The 14,733-nt window shown below is 37.7% G+C and overlaps 1 protein-coding gene across 7 annotated transcripts in view; it reads right to left on the bottom strand.

Moving 5' to 3' along the window:
• STAG2 (stromal antigen 2) overlaps positions 1 to 14,733 on the bottom strand; it is a 140,773-nt gene that overhangs the window by 79,482 nt on the left and 46,558 nt on the right. For 3 of the 7 annotated variants that reach the window (XM_003262297.4, XM_030806557.1, XM_030806561.1), the window contains one exon: positions 580 to 644. The exons of the other annotated variants lie outside the window; for them this stretch is intronic. The gene's annotated coding sequence lies outside the window, so the exon portion shown is untranslated. Of the gene's footprint in view, positions 1 to 579; positions 645 to 14,733 lie in introns of those variants that run through there. 7 annotated transcript variants of the gene reach the window in all.

Genomic DNA, 14,733 nt, shown 5'->3' with positions numbered 1-14,733 from the left:
AAAACAATTGTTTTTAAATTTTCTTGTGATTCTCCGTCTGGCTTTATGTATATATACATTAATACATCCTAAATAGAAACAGGATATGACTCTTACTGGTCCTGAAATCCCTATGAGAACTTTAAACCATAATATGAGATGCCTGAAAATACAACCTTTCGCTGATATCATACACATACAGTTAAAGGAGCTAATAAAAAAAACCTAAGATATAATTTTTAAAACAGGTTTTCCTGCCCTGGAAACATACAGTCCAAAGCCTGGCTTATTAAATAAACAACCACTTCATGATAATAACAAACTTTGTTGAGAACAGAAGGGGGAAACAATATTAGATCTGATCTATTCCTCCCTCTCAAGGAACTTACGATCAATTTAAACACCAATAATGTCATATGAACAACAGATGAATGCCATTTTTGACCAAAGTACATGCAAAAATGGCAGACAGAAAAGGTATTACGTCTATGTTTTGAAAGTCAAGGATGCATTTCCTAAATGAGAAAATGACCTAAAAGCAAACAAGAAAGGAGAAAACAGGCTGAAACTAAAGTCTAAAGCTCTTAGTCTTATGTGTACCTTTCTCTTATAATTTTCTTATGTTTTTCTTTTATTCCCAAGTGAATTTAGTACTCGGTGGCCACCTAAAGAAAAAGCAGGTAAGATTAAACATATCCAATTAATATTAAATGCTCAAATATAACACACTGATAAACTCCTAATGACCTCTCCCAGTAGGTTAGATATCACACAAGAAACAGCTCAATTTTTCTTAATAATTTTATATCTCTAGAAAACATCATCAATGGCTACTAATATTTAATTAATATACAAAGTTCAAAACATTGTATTTCCTAGCTTACTTAAGCTAAAACAGCAAAATATTAATTTTATGTTTTGTGAACAGCAAAATAACAAATGAGGCAATAGGAGAAACAAGAATGAATAATCCACAAATTAAATCCTGAATAATCAAATAACACATACCACCACTTTAAGTTTTTTTTTTCTGAAAGATACTCAGATTTTAAAATCTTGTTTTCGGCCAGGCGCAGTAGCTCACGCCTGTAATCCCGGCACTTTGGGCGGCCAAGGCGGGCAGGTCACTTGAGGTCAGGAGTTCCAGACCAGCCTGGCCAACATAGCGAAACCCTGTCTCTACTAAAAATACAAAAATTAGCCTTGCGTGGTGGCGCACACCTGTAGTCCCAGCTACTCGTGAGGCTGAAACAAGCTGAGATCATGCCACTGCCCTCCAGCCTGGGTGACAGAGCGAGACTCTGTCTCATACATACATACATACATACATACATACATACATACATACATAAATTTTAAAATCTTATTTTTGTTGAGACAGGGTCTTACTCTGTCACCCAGGCTGGAGTGCAGTGGCACAAATCATAGCTCACTGTAGCCTCAAACTACAGGGCTCAAGAGATCCTTCTACCTCAGCTTTCTGAGTACTCACCACATCTGGCTAATTTTTTCTTTTTTGAAGTTTGTCATCATATGTAAGATACACATTCACCTCCTAAAATTCTAACTTATTTATAAAAGAAAATTATTTTGTTTCTTTTAAAGGAACTGGAGAGGCACAGAACTAATAAATTCTAACGAACAGGTCAGGTCATCTAGAGGGCAAGATGAAAATAAAAGAGATCATGTGATCCTTGCTGTATCTGTCTACCTCTCTGAGCATTTCATAAAAACCAAAGTTGCTGCTTTCCTTCAATATAGTTTCTAAGCACACTTTAAAGGTAGTTCATAAATACAGTCACCTAAGGAATCACAGGCGATGAATATAAAGAACGCATCAGCTCTGAGAAGCAGAGAATACTAAATAAAATGAATATTGTGTGATATACTGGATTCTTCTAAATAGCACAAAATTAATTTCTACTGTAAAAGAAAGAAGCATTCCCAGGCCAAATTATTTTGCAAAGCATAGGCTATACTAATATGTACTTTGTAATTCGAAACCAAAACAAACACAAAAGCAAAACCAAAGATGTAAGATGTATCTCTCAAGACAAGATAGATGTGCACGTGTGTGTGTATTATACGTATATAAAAAATAGAGACAGACAGACAAGGTCTTACTCTGTCACCTGTGCTGGAGTGCAGTGGCGCAATCACAACTCACTATAGCCTTGACCTCCCCAGGCTCAAGCGATCCTCCCATCTCAGCCTCCCAAGTAGCTTGGACTATAGGCACACACTACCATGGCCCAGCTAATTTTTTCTTATTTTGTAGAGACAGGGTTTCACCATGCTGCTCAGGTTAGTCTTGAACTCCTGGGCTCAAGCAATTCACCCACCTCAGCCTCCCAAAGTGCTGAGATTACAGGCGTGAGCCACCACGCCCAGCCAGGTACATATATTTTTAAAAGAAAAAAAAATGTTGTGTCAGGGTCTGACAGAAAAATTAATGAACTGGCCAATTCCCTATCCTAGTGAAATAAGATTTTTCTAAAGTCTCTAAATATTGAAAATTCATCCAACCAAGTAAAAGTATCCACCATGTGCCAAATGTAGTGCTGGGCAATGAGAATACAATAGTGAACAGGAGAACAATGATCCTTGTCCTTAATACCTGTTAAGAAATGTGATTATTATTTCTACTAGAAGGTACCTACTTGCCACTTAATATTATTAAATATAAGAATGCTGGCCGGGCGCGGTGGCTCACGCCTGTAATCCCAGCACTTTGGGAGGCCGAGGCAGGCAGATCATGAGGTCAGGGAGACCATCCTGGATAACACGGTGAAACCCCATCTCTACTAAAAATACAAAAAATTAGCCAGGCGTGGTGGCAGGCGCCTGTAGTCCCAGCTACTCGGGAGGCTGAGGCAGGAGAATGGCGTGAACCCGGGAGGCGGAGCTTGCAGTGAGCCAAGATTGCGCCACTGTACTCCAGCTTGGGCGACAGAGCGAGACTCCATCTAAAAAAAAAAAAAAAAAAAAAAAAAAAAAAAAAAAAAAAAAAGAATGCTAAATTCCACGTATCCGAGTGTTTGCTAGTCATTCTCTAAATGACTTATTTGCCATAAAAACAGTTCATCATAGCTCAACAAAAATTACAAATATTAAAGTTGCTTTGTAATTTAGAAGGGAAGGAACCCAATGGATGAGCTGGGATTAGTAGTTTCTAAATGTAAACTTTAATCTACAGGAAGAGCTGAGAATGTTTACATCTTTATTTTAAATGTCTACAGCTGCATATAAATACAATTTGCAGGCCAAGCATGATGGCTCACACCTACAATCCCAGCGCTTTGGGAGGATGAGGTGGGAGAATGGCTTAAACCCAGGAGTTGGAGACCAGCCTGGGCAACATAATGAGACCCTATCTCAACAAAAAATCAAAAAATCAGCCGGGCATGATGGCACACACCTATAGACCTAGCTACTTGGGAGGCTGAGGCAGGAAGATTGCTTGAGCCCAGGAGGTAGAAGCTGCAGTGAGCCATGATCACACCACTGCACTCCAGCCTGGGCAATGGGGTAAGACTGTCAATCCATCCATCCATCCATCCATCCATCCATCCATCCATCCATCCATCCAATTTGTTTCCCCCATAGACTTACATTAACAAATTCAGAGTATCTTCAAATGTGCTTAATACCATTTGACTTCAGCTGGGTAACCCAAAACTATAAAAACATGTAATGCTCAAAGGAAAGTATCAGTTTAAAAATCAAACTCACCACACAATTTCTGCACTATTGCAGGTTATTAACTTTTTAAAAAATATGCTCCAAGATCACAAGGTGGAGCTCTCTCCTAGTGTCTAGAAAAAACTTTTGAGGTTTTCATCATATGTAACAATTCTCTATACCTACTATAAAAGAGTTAACATTCTAACAGCTTTGGAGGATAAAACATAGAAATAAAATTTGCATTAAGTCTCAATCACTATTTTCCTTCTGGGAAAAAAACTTATCCAGCAACAACTAGCTTCTGCTTTTCCTTACTGAAAACCAGGCAATCCCATTTGTAGATAAGCTAAACAATACATATTAAAGTAAAACTACTTTCTTAGGTTCACATGTATAGTGTGCTGCCATTAAAGGCTATTAATTATTGGATTAAAAAGTAACAGATGATCGTGTATTTCTAATTCTAAATATTAAATTCAAGTAACACTGCTTTTAATATAAACAGACCTAAAAGCTGAAACTTAATCACCATAACTTTTCAGGTTATCTATAATTAGTATATGTTTATGGCCTGTTACTCAAAGTTTAGATTACAAGTTAAATTCAATAACAAGAAACACCTGTCAGATACCTAGTACTATAGCATATTAATACAAGCAAGTAAAAATTATGATGATGCTTGAATCTTTGCAACTCCAAAAAAAGAATGACTTCCTACATTCATCAAAAGTACCCCCCGACAAAAGCACACACAAAAAATCCTAATATCTTGTTTTGATATTATTTAATTTTCTTCCCCTAAAAGAATTACTGTCTTTAATTTAGGGGCCAGGCATGGTGGCTCAGCCTGTAATCCAAACACTTTGGGAGGCTGAGGCGGGTGGATCACGAGGTCAGGAGTTCAAGAGCAGTCTGGCCAACATGATGAAACTTCGTCTCTAAAACAAAAATACAAAAATTAGCTGGGCGCAGTGGTGTGCACCTGTAGTCCCAGCTACTCGGGAGGCTGAGGCAGGAGAATCGCTTGAACCCGGGAAGCGTAGGTTGCAGTGAGCCGAGATCACACCACTGCAATCCAGTCTGGGCAACAGAGTGAGACTCCGTCTCCATAAAAAAAAAAGGTATTTAATTCAATCCCAAGTGGTCTTCAAGACAAAAAAATGAAAAGCTACCAACAAAGCCATCACTAACAAGGTTCCTCAGAATCCATATATTAATAATATATTACTGGAGAGCACAGAGGAGGGGAACACTTCAGTAGCTGGTATGTTAATTCTCTCACTAAAAATGCAGAAATATTCAACTGCTAAAAGCTGGCAAATTCACACACCACATGCCATACCCTTAACACTCCTCCCAAAAGGGTCACGTACTTCTACATATAAGGATCACATCCAGGAAATGTATACACCCTTCTAAAATGCCACCATCACTATAATACAAACACTTAAAATTAGGAATTACCAAAATGTCCAATTATCCAGACTATAAGCGAGCACCACCATGCGCAGCTAATTTTTGTGTATTTTGTAGAAACAGGGTTTCACCATGTTGCTCAGGCTAGTCTTGAACTCCCAGGGTCAAGCAATCTGCCCACCTCAACCTCCCAGAGTGCTGAGACTATAGGCGTGAGCCACTGCGCCCAGACAGGTACATATAATTTTAAAAGAAAAAAATGTTGTGTCAAGGTCTGATAGACACAGAAAAAATTACTGACCTGGCCAACTCCCTATCCTAGTGAAATATGATTTTTAAAGTTTCTAAATACTAAAAATTCATCCAACCAAGTACCACTGACAGTACATCAATGTAATTAATGTAATATTCATACACAAACTATTTATGACTGTGTGCCAATGTGGGTAAATGGACATAATAACAACAAAAAAGCAGCAAAGGAAAACAGTAACATATCAGGGTAGGTAATTTTTTAATTTTTTATCTACAATCTTATTGTTAGTACAAAAAAGGAAATTATGAAGGGGAAATTTAGTTTTTAATGTACTCTGTTAAAACCTGAACTACTAGCTGGGCACGGTGGCACGTGCCTATGGTCCCAGCTACTTGAGAGGCTGAGGTGGGAGGATCGCTTGAGCCTGGGAGGTCAAGGCTACAGTGAGCTGAGAACATGCCACTGCACTCCAGCCTGGGCAATGGAGTGAGACCGTCCCTCAGGAGAAAAAAAAACTGCTTAAAAACCTAAACTACCTGAGGAATTACAAAACTATGCTGCTAAAATCTATTCATATTTCATGTTCATAATCATATAAAATTAAACTCTGTACAAAAACTCTGAGTTCTATCATAAAATTACCTTTATTATGTTTGCCTACTCAAGATTAGCAGGGAACATAAACTTTCTTACAGGCTCCTGACAAGACCCAAAGGTATGTTCCTTTTATTGGCCTATGTACTTTCTTAGGAGACAGCACACAGAAGTCTGTTGTTTAGTTTGAGGTTGTGAATGCTAAAAGGTAGACTACTTCCTGCAGTAGTACATTTGATCCAAACAGGAAAGTTACTATCATTTCTATGTCAAATGATGTACATGTGGGCAAAAAAATGAAAAGCTAACCCAAAATGTGGACATAAATACCCACCTTCAAAAACAAAAATACTACTGCCCCTTTGATGAGTAACAATCTTCAACAAGAATTCGGCCGGGTGTGGTGGCTCCCACTTGTAATCCCAGCACTTTGGGAGGTGGAGGCAGGCGGATCACAAGGTCAGGAGTTCAAGACCAACATGGTGAAACCCCATCTCTACTAAAATAGAAAAATTAGCCAGGCATGGTGGCACCCACCTGTAATCCCAGCTACTCGGGAGGCTGAGGCAGGAGAATCGCTTTAACCCGGGAGGCAGAGGTTGCAGTGAGCCGAGATCATGCCACTGCACTCTAGACTGGGCGACGGAGCAAGATGCCATCTCAAAAAAAAAAAAGAAATTCTTCTTACCTAAAAGGTATTTGTCCTCCCTCTGTTAATCTCCCTAATTTGTGCTATACTATTCTAAGTAAATGACATGGTGAAAATATGTCAAACTAGGCTGGGCACGGTGGCTCATGCCTGTAATCCTAGCACTTTGGGAGGCCAAGGCAGGCGGATCACGAGGTCAGGAGATAGACACGATCCTGGCTAACACAGTGAAACTCCGTCTCTACTAAAAAAACAAAAAATTAGCCAGACTTGGTGGTGGGCGTCTGTAGTCCCAGCTACTCGGGAGGCTGAGGCAGGAGAATGGTGTGAACCCGGGAGGCGGAGCTTGCAGTGAGCTGAGATCAAGCCACTGCACTCCAGCCTGGGTGACAGAGCGAGACTCCGTCTCAAAAAAAAAAAGAAGAAAAGTATGTCAAACTAAGCAATGATCATGTGTACTCAGCCCAACAGTAAAATCTTAACCTAAAAGTTTCTTGATAACACACTCACATTACAGCTACCACATATATCATTCGCAAATATCTTTTCTTTTACACAAACCTGGATGGAGTCCTACAGAATTCCTAATGGTAGTCCCTGCTCTGGTACAGGAATAGGTAAACCAGAGAAGGCATGCCTGGAAGAAATCTGCATATGTAAGAAGATTAATGACCCTGTCTATATTTCCTAATAGTAGGAAATCAATATTTACAAACTTTAAAAATAACATAAAGGACAGGCCGGGTGCAGTAGCTCAGGCCTGTAATCCGAGCACTTTGGGAGGCCAAGACAGGCAGATCACTTGAGGCCAGGAGTTCCAGACCAGCCTGGCCAACGTGGAGAAATACCATCTCTACTAAAAATACAAAAATTAGCTGGACATAGTGGCAAAGGCTTGTAATCCCAGCTACTCCAAAGGCTGAGGCATGACAATCGCTTAAACCCAGAAGGTGGAGGCTGCAGTGAGCAGAGATCGTGCCACTGCACTCCAGCCTGGGCAACAGAGCAAGACTCTGTCTCCAAAAAAAAAATTTTTATACATACATATATATAAAGGATGGAAGGAGGCCAAAGTAAAAGGCCTTTCTAAAATAACTAAGTAGACAAACTGAACAGGCCTAAGGCCACAACACTGCAAAAATAACTTATTTTCAGGAAGAGGGGAAGGAGCAAGCTGGGGCAGTCTACAGATATGGCATCACTATACACTGCCAGAAACTAAAATTTACACAACGGGAAACATCCACCTGTTCCCTTCCTATTTTTAAGTGTATTATAGTAGGTGCACAGCAATATTCCTAGTTTTCTTGTCTACACACTTTCCCCAATACTTTCAAAACATGACTCGAGCCATCACCACAACTGTGATCACCTTGACAAACCTACATACTCAGGCTGTCCCAGTTCTCGATGACCAGTTTTGATGTCTGCAGAAAACCTAGCACGCCTTGTGAACTTAGCAACCCCCTTAGTTAGGGGTTGGAGGGAGACAAGAAAAGGCTTATGTCCTATTCCCACAGAGCCAACTTGTACTCAGTAGTCAGTTGTAACCTGTACCTGAATCACCCAAAGATCCTACCCTGTCTGACATGTTCCTGCTATAATACATCTACCTTCATTCTGGTACTGGAATCCTGCCCATAAATCAATCTTAAAAAGTCTCCATTTGTCTCTTGAGTTGCCTTAACCTGAATGCCACAATATTGTCCTCTCATCTGTCTGACCATACTGGTACTGGCTGCTGCTAGACACTGGATACCATATTATAGTTGACATATTGGATACATATCTGCTATCTAACTCGAAGACTACTATTTCCCCAGTCAGCCCTAATAAGCTGCAGCTGACTAGACATTATCTGGCTCTATCCTAAGGCAAATATCAAAACAGATAGAATATTTGTTTTACCATATACTATCACCTTAAAATCATTTCTCAGTCTGTCAAGGTCAATAGCTAATAATTGTTTTAATACTGTCATTATCCACTCTTCATCTCACTTATATCTGAATACCACATTCTACAGTTAGCTTTCTGGACTGGTGTGTGTGTGTGTGTGTGCGCGTGCGTGCATGTGTATACATCTCCATATTAACATAACTTTGTGATGTAACTTGTGATGTCAATTTGTAATGTTAAGACATAACAAATAAACATGGGTAATTACAAATGGGTGTAGTGGCTATCAACATTTCCAATGAGACCATATTAGCTGGTACAAATGAATATCCAGATCCAAAAGTCAAATTTACAAGAAGGGTTAAATGGTATACAGCATGATATAAGCACAATATATCATTGCCATCTATACCATTTCACACTGGGCATCACTGGCTCACTGGCAAATTTCAAAAAAAGGCAGATTTCATAGGAGAGTAGATGAACACAGGATAATCCTGCTTGATGTTGGGGGAAATCTAAATTTTCATTTCACATACTCTCAATAGATTACATCAAAAGTTTCCACATTTATTTACTCAAGGTAGTAAAAAGTATCTCAATGAATTATTGAATGTTTATTAATAATTTGCATGATAATAAAGATAGAACTGTAACCAAAAAACAATTCAGTAGATTAAAAACAATAAAACCAATGTGAAAAATAAACCACTTTATAGAGAATGAAAAATTTTAACCCAAAATTTAAAATTGTGGTGACTATTAATATGTAATGCCTCTTTTTTCATTTTAGCATGACTATACAAGAACACCTATATGTTACATGTCCAATTTTTTTGTTCCTTTCACTTCCGATTAGCTGACCTTATTAAAATATTTAGCATTACCAGCCACTTGATATTACCCACTAACCTTTTAGCTAATAACCACAGTACACAATTCATAGGCTTGAATTATATGCATATTCAAGTTCAGAAATCAAATATGTTTTCATAATTCAGTTTGTCAATACACTATAGGTACTTCCCAATTCGTATTTCAGACCTAAGAGTTTGATTCTTCACTTGGTAATTCCACACAGTAGTAACAACAGGAGACACATATGTGGTACTCTAAAATTATTTTAATTCTCTCTAATCTTAAACATTCCTAGACAAAGAGTAAGGCATGCAAATTACATTTTAAAAATTAAATTCAAGCCAGAAAAAGACACTATTAAGAAAATACAGACCAATATCCCTGATGAATATTGATGCGAAAATGCCTAACAAAATACTAGCAAAGCAGAATTCATCATTTAAAACATTCAAAATATTATACACCATGACCAAGTGAGATTTATTGCTGAAATGCAAGACTGTTTCCACATACAAAAATCAATCAGTGTAACACAGCACATTAACAGAATGAAGGACAAAAACCACATGATCATCTCAATTGATGCAGGAAAAGCATTTGACAAAATTCAACACCCTTTCACTATAAAAAACACTCAAGTTAAAACTAGAAAAAAATCACCTGCTATGGTTTGAATATTTGTCCCCTCAAAAACTCGTGTGGAAATGTAATCCCCAATGTGGCAGTACTGAGAGGTGGGGCCTTTAATAGGTGATTGGGTAACGAGGGCTCTGCCATCATGAATAGGTTAATCCATTCATGGATTACTGGATTAATGATTTGATAGTTATGAGAGTGGGACAGGTGGCTTTAGAAGAGAAAGAGACCTGAGCAAGCATGCTCAGTCCCATTGCCATGTGATGCCTTGTAACACCTAGGAACTGTGCAGAGTTCCCACTAGCAAGAAGACTCTCATCAGATGTGGACCCTCAAACTTGGACTTCTCAGCCTCCTTAACTGTAAGAAATAAATTCTTTTTCTTTAGAAAGTACCTAATTTCAGATATTCTGTTGTAAGGAACAGAAAATGGACTAAGACGCTATCTCTACATAATAAAAGTCAAAAGCTCAGAGCTAATATTATACCCAAGGGTAAAAGACTGAAAGCTTTTACTCTAACATACAGAACAAGGCAAGGATGCCCACTCCCACCACGTGTCTATTCAACATAGTATTGGAAGGCCTAGCCAAAGCAATTAGACAGGAAAAATAACAAATAAAAGGCATCCAGGTCAGAAAGAAAGAAGTAAAATTATCTCTGTTCCCAGATGACACAATCTTATATGTAGAAAATCCCAAAGTTTACACACACATAAAAACTCTTAGAACTAACAACCACAAATTCAATGAAGTCGCAGGATATTAAATCAACACACAAAATTCCTGTATATACTAACAATCCGAAAAGGAAATTAAGAAAACAATTCCATTTACAACAGCATCAAAAAGCCTAAAATACTTAGGACTAAACCTAACCAAGCAGGTAGAAGACTTGTACACTGGAAACTACAAAATACTGCTGAAATGAAAGATGACACAAATGGAAAGGCATCCTGCATTCATGAATTCGAAGACTTAATATTATCATGAAGTCCATATTATCCAAAGAAATCTACAGATTCGACACAATCCCTATCAAAATCCCAATAGCACTTTTTGTAAAAACGAAAAAAATTAAGCTGAAAATTCATATAGAATCTCAAGGGACCCCAAAAAGCCCAAACAATTTTAGGAAGAAAACAACAAAGTTGGAAGACTCACACTTCCTAATTTCAAAGCATTTTAGAGAAAGTCCTCAATATCACCAACAGGTTCTTGGAAACTCCAATGTTAAGCAAAACGACATATAATGAAACCAATTTTTTTCCTCATAAACATTATAACGAAACAACATTGAAAAATTGATATTATTCAAAGACCTGCTGTACATTGTTTTGCTTAAAGCCCAAGTTTCCAAGAACCTAAGAACGGCACTAAGTGAGAACTTACTGTACAAAGCTACAGTAATCAAAACTGTGAGGTACTGGCATAAAGACAAATAGACCAATGGAATAGAACAGATATGGATAAACAAAATGTAGTAGATACATAAAATGAATTACACACCTTTTAAAAGGAAGGAACATCTGTACTACATTACAACACGGATGGACCCTAAGGGCATTATGCTAACTGAAATAAGCCAGTCACAAAAAAGACAAATACCATATGATTCAACTTATGAGGTATCTGAAGTAGTCAAATTCACAGAAACAGAAAGTAGAATAATGGTTACCAGGGACTAGGGGAAGAGAAAAACAGGAGTTGTTGTTTAATAAGTATACAGTTTCAGGCTTTTGAGATGAAAAATTTCTGTAGATCTGTTTCACAGCAGTTGGATATATTTAACGTTACTCAATTATACACTTAAAAAATGGTTAAATGGTAAATGTTGTTGTTTACCACAATAAAAAATTAAATTTGAAACCTCTTTTATCAAGCAAGCTTCTCTCATATGGTATAAACTCACAGGATTTTACTTAAATCATCGATCATTTAAGAACACCTTTCTACTAAACAAGCATACCACATACATATAACTATTGATCTATTGAGATGTCATTTTGTAAATTAAGACACTAACCATTGATATCTACACTCAGAATATTTTGAGACTTTTTGTCTCCCGTTTAGTAAGGTAAAATGCACCAAAGCTTATGTTAAATTTACAGCAAAGAATCAAAAGAAATAATCTAGCTTTTCCAAAAAAGCATGGAAACACTTGCTTGAACCACCACAGCTAACCCTACATTTTTTAAGTTGCTCACCATAGAGTATGAAAACTGTCACTGAAACCTATTTAACAAATGTTCAACATTTCTTTCCCTTGTTCAAAATATGACAGTACAAGTCAAGTCCCATAGTTACCCACAAGAGCACACAACTTAAAGCCAGGGTAAAAAGCAGCAACAATCTTCCAGCAGCAACGCAAACTAACTGCATCCAACGGTTAGTATACTAAATGGCCTCATGTGATGATACTAAGATTTAGGAATTACCCTAAAATGCAACACTTGATTCCATTAAACTCGAGAGGAAGCATACAGCATGAAAAAGATCCAGTAAGAAGAGATATCTATCTATCTATCTATCTATCTATCTATCTACCTACCTACCTACCTACCTACCTACCTACCTACCTGGTTAGATTACTGGTACCAGATATCACTAGGGGACTCCCACATTTTGCCCTGTAACCAAGCAAATTTCATACACTTTAGCATGCCATCCAAACAGATCAACTCAATCTGAGCCCTAAGATGACTGAAGTTTTTAAACCTTCCCTAGAACTATGACCAAAAGACTGCCTTATTTCTAAACAACAACAAATACATTAAAGCATCCTGCAAAATCAATATCCCCAAAAGAACTATCGAGATGCTAAGAAAGGAGGCGAAACAATGACTCAATGTATATTTAATATTAAGAGCAATATATTATTAAAAACAAATAAATACTAGAGCTAACGTTTTTGTTTTGGATAGACTTGAAAGTACACTCTACTACAGAGAACTTGAAACTATCTTAGATTCATAGGTATTGCAACTTTGCTGTTATGACACAGTTTGTTGTAACAATGGTTTGTTAAGTCATTAGTCAGGAAAGAAACTTCTCAATTAGAAAACTCTTTCTAAAAAAAAAAAATGTGTCATAATGATCCTCCTGGCAAAAAGTTATCTGCCAAATAACGTTGCAACACTGAGAACAACATGATTGAGAAGATTATTCATATGTAAGGATCTCCATCTTATTCTATGATTATTATTTTGGCAAAAATACTCAAAATGATCTTTTCATCATGAAACACAATCTCCCTCTCCCTGTCTCCCTCCACCCACCATAAATGACTGTGCTTAGCTATCCTGATTAATAAATTAATTGCAACTAGCGGCTGGGCACGGTGGCTCATGCCCCTAATGCAGCACTTTAGGAGACTGAGGCAGGAGGATTACTTGAGCCCAAGCACTTGAAACTAGCCTGGGCAACACAGCGAGACCGTCTCTAAAAAATTAATAATAGGGCTGGGCACGGTGGCTCACACCTGTAATCCCAGCACTTTCGGAAGCGGAGGCAGGCGGATCACCTGAGGTCGGGAGTTCGAGACCAGCCTGACCAACATGGTGAAACCCCATCTCTACTAAAAATACAAAAATTAGCCAGGTGTGGTGGTGCATGCCTGTAATCCCAGCAACTCGGGAGGCTGAGGCAGGAGAATCACTTGAACCTGGGAGGTGGAGGTTGCAGTGAGCCGAGATTGCGCCACTGCACTCTAGCCTGGGCAACAAGAGTGAAACTCTGTCTCCAAAAAAAAAAAAAAAAAAGAAAAAAAAAGAAAATTAATAATAATAATAAATTGCAACTAGGAAAGGGAAAAACTTTTCTCCTCCAACTTCTACATATAAACTATTCTGAAGATGTTTGCCAATATGCCATTATCATGTCATTTTACTTGAATGTTTTACTTCATTATAACCCCTTTCACAGGTTAGTCCTATGTCACCTACTTTGGCTAACCATAATTTACAAAGTATTCAACTACATTTCACCTGTCTGTTTTTCTGCCCAAAGTCATAAAGCAACAAGCAGTTTTTCCAGTGTTATATACTTGAACTTAGTTACTAGTGAACCTACTAACTCATGTTGATCATAACTCATAGATCACAAAATAATGTGGAAATCAGTGTAGCAGATTCAACTCTCACAACATAAAAAACAGCATTAACACAACTCTGAAAGTCTTCTGTTAGATCTGCTACTTAATATCTAAGTTTACATCAAATTATGTAATGTAAAGTGTAATGCCTTTCACAAAGTAAGAATATGTATATGAATGGATGTATTTGTTTGCACAAAAAAATACTAAGAGGATTAACAAGAAACACTTTTTCCAAGTTGCCTGTAAGGAGGAGGGGATGATAAAAGAAATATACGAGGCAGGAATCAGTGGAAGACTTCTATATGTACCTTTGCATATAATTTTAACTTTTGAATAAGGAAAATGTCATACTCATTCAAATGAAACTGAAGTTTGTTAGGTTATGTCACTGTCATAGAAACAGGATTTTTTAAATTTCTGAAATTAAAGACAAATTGGAAAAATAAACCTAATCATGTACATCAAATTAATAACACAGACATACAGAGAAAGTACTCATATAAAGTGAGGTCAGAACACAACACTTTGCTTATCCTTAGTGGGAAGAATTTTAAGGACAAAAAGAAGAAAATTTAAAGCAGGATGGGATGGCTCACACTTGTAATCCCAGCACTTTGGGAGGCCAAGGTAGGGGGGGGAATCGCTTGAGGCCAGGGTTTGAGAC

Source organism: Nomascus leucogenys, chromosome X (assembly GCF_006542625.1).
Source record: "Nomascus leucogenys isolate Asia chromosome X, Asia_NLE_v1, whole genome shotgun sequence".
NCBI lineage: Eukaryota > Metazoa > Chordata > Mammalia > Primates > Hylobatidae > Nomascus > Nomascus leucogenys.
Note: the sequence above shows the minus strand (reverse complement) of the source record. Positions and strands in the feature narration are given on the sequence as shown.